Source organism: Ricinus communis, chromosome 4, assembly GCF_019578655.1.
Source record: "Ricinus communis isolate WT05 ecotype wild-type chromosome 4, ASM1957865v1, whole genome shotgun sequence".
Taxonomy (NCBI): domain Eukaryota; kingdom Viridiplantae; phylum Streptophyta; class Magnoliopsida; order Malpighiales; family Euphorbiaceae; genus Ricinus; species Ricinus communis.
The window spans coordinates 20378250-20385956 of record NC_063259.1 but is presented as its reverse complement, the minus strand read 5'-3'; positions in this window follow the sequence as shown (position 1 = coordinate 20385956).

Sequence of the window (7707 nt, the reverse complement as noted above, 5' to 3'; positions counted from 1 at the left end):
AATTGTTTGATTTCGAGTATTGCGTGTCGATTAATTAAAAATGGATGTGAAGCATATCTAATTAGTTTTATAGATACTACTAAGGTCAGTCCAGGGGTATTAGACATTCCAAAGGTCGGAGAATTTCCTAACATATTCTTAGATGATTTGCCTAGTTTGCCACCAAATCGAGAGGTTGATTTTGAGATTGACATCATCCCTGGTACGACAACTATTTCCATTGCACCATACAGAATGGCTCCATTGGAATTGAAAGAATTAAAGAAGCAATTAGAAGAGTTACTTGATAAAGGTTTCATCAGGCCAAGTACTTCACCTTGGGGAGCACCCGATTCTGTTTGTGAAGAAAAGGATGGTAGTATGCGATTATGTATTGATTATAGGCAATTGAACAGGGATAACGTTGAAGAATAAATATCCATTGCCGAGAATTGATGATTTGCTTGATCAGTTAAAAGGTGCAATCATATTCTCTAAAATTGATTTAAGATCAGTTATTGGCAACTCGGGTCAAGAAGAAATCTATTGCCAAGAGCGGCATTCGGAACAAGGTATGGGCATTATGAATTTATTGTGATGCCATTTGGTTTAACAAATGCTCCTGCTTGTTTTTATGTCAACGATGAACAAGACTTTCCAGCCATATTTAGATCACTTTGTTATTGTGTTCATTGATGATATTCCGATTTACTCTAGAAGCCTAGAAGAGCATGAACAACACTTGAGAATTGTTTCATGATTTTGAGGGAAAAGCAGTTGTCGCAAAATTCAACAAATGCGAGTTTTGGATGGAGGAAATTGCATTCTTAGGGCATATTATTTCTAAACATGGAGTGCAACCAGATTCATCAAAGATTAAAGCAATTATTGAATGGGAACCGCCTAGAAATGTTTCTGAAGTTCGAAGTTTTCTTGGGTTAGCTGGCTATTATAGAAGATTTGTAAAAGATTTTTCAGTTATTGCTAAGCCTCTAACAGCTTTGTTAAAGAAGAATGTGCCATTCCAGTGGACGGAGTTATGTGATCAAAATTTTCAAGAGTTGAAGAAAAGGCTTACTACTACACCGATACTCGCATTACCATCTGAAAATGGAGGTTATGTTGTATATACTGATGCTTCTAGGCAAGGACTTGGATGTGTCTTAATGCAGCATGGGAAGGTTATAGCTTATGCTTCAAGACAATTACGACCTCATGAGCTGAATTATCCTACACATGATCTTGAATTAGCAGCTATTGTACATGCATTGAAGATATGGCGACATTATTTATACGGGGAGACATTTCAGATATTTACTGATCATAAGAGTTTGAAATATATCCCTACGCAGAAAGAGTTGAATCTGAGACAACGAAGATGGATTGAGCTTCTAAAGGATTATGATTGCACTATTGATTATCATCTTGGAAAAGCAAATGTTGTTGCTGATGCTTTAAGTAGGAAGTCAGTGGAAAATTTTTTAAGTATGATTTGTTACAATGTAGAATATTTAGTTGCACTTAGAGCTATGGATGTGAAGTTTTATGTTTATGACGATGATCTGTTAGCCACATTACAAGTAAAGCCTTTGATTGGAGATAAAATTAAAGATGCACAGTGTGAAGATTCTTATTTGCAAAGGATGAAGGGTAGAGTACAAGAAGGAAAGAATACACAATTTGTGTTGAAAGATGATGGTGTGTTATTGAATAGAAATCGTGTATGTGTACCTGATGTAGGAAATTTGAGAAAGGAAATCATGCATGAAGCGCACTATGCACCTTATGCAATGCATCCTGGAAGTACCAAAATGTACAAAAATTTGAAGCCTTATTATTGGTGGCCGACAATGAAGAAGGATGTGGCAGAATTTGTGAGTAAGTGTTTGACATGTCAGCAAGTGAAAGGAGAGCACCAGGCACCTGCAGGTAAACTTCATTCTTTATCTAAACCTGTGTGGAAGTGGGATAAGATTACTATGGATTTTGTTATGGGATTGCCGCGTACATTTAACAAGCATGATGCTATTTGGGTAATTGTTGATCGACTTACTAAATGTGCTCATTTCTTACCTGTGAAGCAAACAGATTCACTTGATAAACTTGCTGAATTGTATATTTCTGAGATTGTTAGATTGCATGGTATGCCTATATCTATTGTATCAGATAGGGATCCCAGATTTACTTCTCGTTTCTGGGAGAGTTTGCAGAAAGCATATGGTACTAAGCTTCATTTCGATGCGACTTTTCATCCCTCAAACAGGATGGGCAATCGGAAAGAACTATTCGGACATTAGAAGATATGATGAGGGCTTGCACACTTGAGTTCAAGGGTAAGCTGGGATGATTACATACCACAGGATGGAATTTGGCGTATAACAACAGCTTTTTATTCTAGTATCGGTATGGCTCCTTATGAAGCTTTGTATGGGAGGAAATGTAGAAGTCCGATTATCTTTGGGATGTTGAAGGTTTAAGACGACTTGAAGGTCCGAATTGGTACAAGAAAGCTTGAGTGGATAAAATAGAGATAGTTAAAAAGAATTTGAAAGTAGCACAGGACAGGACAAAAGAGTTATCTTGATTTGCATCGAAGGGAAATGGAATATATTGTGGGTGATAAAGTTTTCTTGCGGGTATCACCATCGAAAGGAATATTAAAGTTTGGTAAACAAGGGAAATTGAGTCCGAGGTATGTAGGACCTTATGAAATTATTGAAAGAGTTGGACCATTGGCTTATAGGTTAGCATTACCTATGAGTTGTCTTTTATTCATGATGTTTTCACGTTTCTATGTTAAGGCGATATAGATCAAATCCTAGTCATATCATTCCGAGGCCGGAGATAGAAATCACGGAAAAGTTGACATATGTGGAAGAGCCGATAGAAATTCTTGATCGAAGGGTTAAGAAATTGAGAAAGAAAGACATTCCTATGGTCAAAATTAAGTGGAGTCATCATTCACCAAGAGAAGCAACTTGGGAAGTGGAAGAGCATATGAGACAGAAGTATCCGTATCTATTCCATTGCAATGTTGGTGAGTTGTTAAAATTTCGGGGACGAAATTTCTTAAGGAAGGGAGAGTTGTAACGCCTGCATTTTCTCATCATCCATATTATGTGCATTTACATTTAATCATTGGGCATATGATGGTATATCAATGATATTTTTATTTTATGAGAACAGATATATATTAATTATAAGTAGAGAATAAGAAGCATGATATTAGATTATTAATTTAGATAAGTTGATTAAGTACTTGGGTTATGTGTATTAAGCCTTAAGACTTAATTGAACCAATAGTTGAAGGTTGGGTAAATAGATTGGACTTAAAAGATACAATTAAAAGTTAGTACCTATATATGGTTAGTAAGAATTAATTTAGGGTGATAAAAATAGTTTAGTAGGTGGTGGCATTAAGAGAGGAATATTGGAAATTGGAACCATGAGCAAGCTCATTTTACCTCTTCATTTCTCTAAAATTCGTTCATGGCCAAAAACACAAAATTTGGAATAAGAGAGAGGAGTGGAATACCTAGAAAAACTTAAGATTAAGATAGAATTTTGCTAACTATTGAAGGAGCCAAGCTAAAGCTAAAGGATTTAAGCATATTAGCAACCCAAAAGCTGAAATTGGTAAGTTGTTACTTGAGTGTTATTAATTTGTCATTAGGGTTCTTGATTACAAATTGGAAAAACTTCATTTGATGCTCTCATTGATTAATTAAAGGTCTGATTATCATGAATTAGTAGAGTATTGAATGATTGCATAAAGATTAAGCTTGATTTAAGTTTAAGTATGTTAAGATAGAAAACTGTCAAAATTCCAGCAACCTTGATGTTCTGTATTTTAGGCATAACATGGGTTATATAAGTCAAATTAAGCTTAATTGGTGTCTATGGAAATTTTAAAGAGTCCTCTATAACTTTGTAGTTTTGTGATTTTGCTATTTTTGCCGTTTTGGTTGCTTAAATTGATCAAACAGTTGCTGCTCGGGTACAACTAAATTTGTATGACCCTTGCTCGGTGAATTTGAAAATAATTAAATTTATAGAAGTCGGAATTGAGTAATTCTTCTTGGAGATGAAACTAGACGCATAAATGGATATGTCTATTTAATATGAGATTTTTGTATTAAGCCAATTTTGCCCAGCAATAATGTAACACCCGGAATTTTTTTTATATATTTAATAATGAGTTTTTTATTTAAGTTAATTTTAGCTTTATTTTTAATGGGTTTAATTTGAAATGATTTAATGAAAAATTTAATATTAATCAAATAAATGAGTTATTTTCTATACCCAATTAGTTTGAAATTTTAAGAAATTATTCAAGTAAATTATTTGAGAAATGATTATATTTTGGTTATTCAAAATTTTTCCAAATGCATATTTATATAAGTAAAATTATATATTGGAAAATTATGGTAGAATTGTAAAGGATGTGTTTATAAAAGAATTTTGGGAAAATTGATTATTTAATTTAATTGTGTGTTAGGACTAAATTGGAAATTTATTTTGGAATAAGGATTGAAAGTATAATGTTATTTTTATGGGGTTTTAATGGAAATTTGTGAGCTTGGTATTTTTGTAAATAAATATAACCGGTCAGGGGTATTTTGTAATTGTGTATTTTCAATAATTCGGATTTGGCCCAAATTAAATAGCTAGGGGCTTAATTGAAAGGCTAAAAAGAAGTTTGGGGGTCAAATTGAAATTCTGCAGGATGAAATTGTAAGTAATTAAGGAAGTTGAGGGACCAAATTGTAATAAGGAAAAGTTCGGGGGCCTAATGTCGATATTGAAAGAAATGGAATCGGGAGAGAGAAAGGAGATCGGAGAGAGAGAGAGGCGATGGCCGAAGAAGAAGGGGAGGAAGGCGGCGTGTGGCGAGTTTATGAATTTGAGAAAACAACCCTATAATAATGGTAATAATTTAATATGAGAAAATGACCCTGTAAAAGTGTTAAATTTATCAATATAAGAAAATAACCCTGCAAAAATGTGTATATTTATGCATCTGAGAAAATAACTCCGTACAAGTAGTGTGACTGTGAGTCTGAGAGAACAGCCTCGTAGAAGGGGTAGGTTTTTTAATATGAGAAAACAACCCCATAAAAGGGGTATATTTATAAATATTAGAAAACAACCCCGTAATTCGAGGATATTTATCAATCGGAGAAAATAACCCCGTAATTTTGGTATATTTGTGAGTATGAGAAAATAACCCCTTAATAAGTTAATTTTATAATATGAGAAAACAGACCCGTAAAAGGGGTATATTTGTCAATATAAGAAAATAATCCCATAAAACGTGTATATCTATGAATTTGAGAAAACAACCTCGTAAAAGTAGTGTAATTGCGAGTATGAGAAAACAGCCTCATAGAAGGGGTAAATTCTTTAATATGAGAAAAGAAACCCCTTAGAGGGGTATATTTATAAATATTAGAAAACAAACCCATAGTACCGGGATATTTATCAATCGGAGAAAATAACCCCGTAATTTTGGTGTATTTGGAGTATGAGAAAACAATCCCTTAAATGGGTTAATTTTATAATAGGAGAAAACAACCTCGTAAAAGGGGTATATTTGTCAATATAATAAAATAACGCCGTAAAACGTATATATTTATGAATATGAGAAAACAACCCTGTAAAAATAGTGTAATTGCGAGTTTGAGAAAACAGCCTCGTAAAAGGGGTAAATTGTTTAATATGAGAAAACAACCTCATAGAAAGGGTAAATTCTTTAATATGAGAAAACAACCCCGTAATACTGAGAAAGCAACCCCTTAAATGGTTTAATTTTAGAATATGAAAAAGCAACCTCGTGAAGGGGTATATTTGTCGATATAAGAGAATAATCCCGTAAAACTTGTAAATTTATGAATTTGACAAAACAACCCCATAATAGTGCTAATAATTTAATATGAGAAAACGACCCCATAAAAGTGGTATATTTATCAATATAAGAAAATAACCCCGTAAAATGTGTATATTTATGAATTTGAGAAAACAACCCAGTAAAAGGGGTATATTTGTCGATATAAGAAAATATCTTCGTAAAACATGTATATTTATGAATTTGACAAAACAACCCCATAGTAGTGCTAATAATTTAATATGAGAAAACGACCTCGTAAAAGTGGTATTTTTATCAATATAAGAAAATAACCCCCTAAAACGTTTATATTTATGAATTTGAGAAAACAACCCTGTAAAAGTAGTGTAATTGCGAGTCTGAGAAAACAGCCTCGTAGAAGAAGTAAAATTTTTAATATGAGAAAACAACCCCGTAAGATTGATATAAGTATAAATATTAGAAAATAACCCCGTAATACCGGGATATATATCAATCGGAGAAAATAACTCCGTAATTTTTGTAACACCCGGAATTTTTTTTATATATTTAATAATGAGTTTTTTATTTAAGTTAATTTTAGCTTTATTTTTATTGGGTTTAATTTGAAATGATTTAATGAAAAATTTAATATTAATCAAATAAATGAGTTATTTTCTATACCCAATTAGTTTGAAATTTTAAGAAATTATTCAAGTAAATTATTTGAGAAATGATTATATTTTGGTTATTCAAAATTTTTCCAAATGCATATTTATATAAGTAAAATTATATATTAGAAAATTATGGTAGAATTGTAAAGGATGTGTTTAAAAAAGAATTTTGGGAAAATTGATTATTTAATTTAATTGTGTGTTAGGACTAAATTGGAAATTTATTTTGGAATAAGGACTGAAAGTATAATTTTATTTTTGTGAGGGTTTAATGGAAATTTGTGAGTTTGGTATTTTCGTAAATAAATATGTCGGTCAGGGGTATTTTTGTAATTGTGTATTTTCAATAATTCGGATTTGGCCCAAATTAATTAGTTAAGGGCTTAATTGAAAGGCTAAAGGAAAGTTTGGGGGTTAAATTGGAATTCTGCAGGATGAAATTGTAAGTAATTAAGAAAGTTGAGGGACCAAATTGTAGTAAGGAAAAGTTCGGGGCCCTAATGTCGATATTGAAAGGAATGGAAATCGGGGAGAGAGAAAAGAAAGGAGGAAGAAGAAGAAAGGGAGGAGAGAGAGAGGCGTCGGCGTCCATGGTGGACGGACGCTGGAGGCCAGGCCGAGGGTGGTGTTGACGTTGGAAGGAGCGCACGGCAACGGCGAGCACGATGGTGGCGGTGGGCGGTGGCGGCGTCGGCGAGCGTGGGAATCGCCTTGACGATGTGTAGCGGCTTCCGGCGTTAGGCCGTTTCGTGACCTTCAGAACGATCTTGGTGGCGATTAGCTCCCCTTGGAGAGAGCTTCCTTTTGGCCGGCGTCGGTTTAGTGGTAGGAGGATTACGGCGAAGTGGTGGCGGTAGTGTTTTTGGGCTTTTCCGTGAGCTCCGGCCGGAGGATGGATGATCGGAGGATGTATCCGGGCTCTCGGCTCAAGCCGCGATGGCACCGGTTTCGTGGCGATCGAGCTTCGTTTGCAAATCGACCGGTCGAGATCGTTCGCAAATTCTCCGGATGATCGGGTGTCGGATCGAAAAATCGGGCGAGGGATCGTCATCGGTAGCGTCGTTGTGAGTCCGATGGTGTGTCCGGATCGTTGATCGGACTCGCGTACGAGGCGAGTCGGCCGGCGTCTCAGTAATTTCTCTGGCCGTTGATCTTAGAAATCCTTGATTTTAAATTTGTGTCTATTGGATTATATTGAGTATTTGATGATTT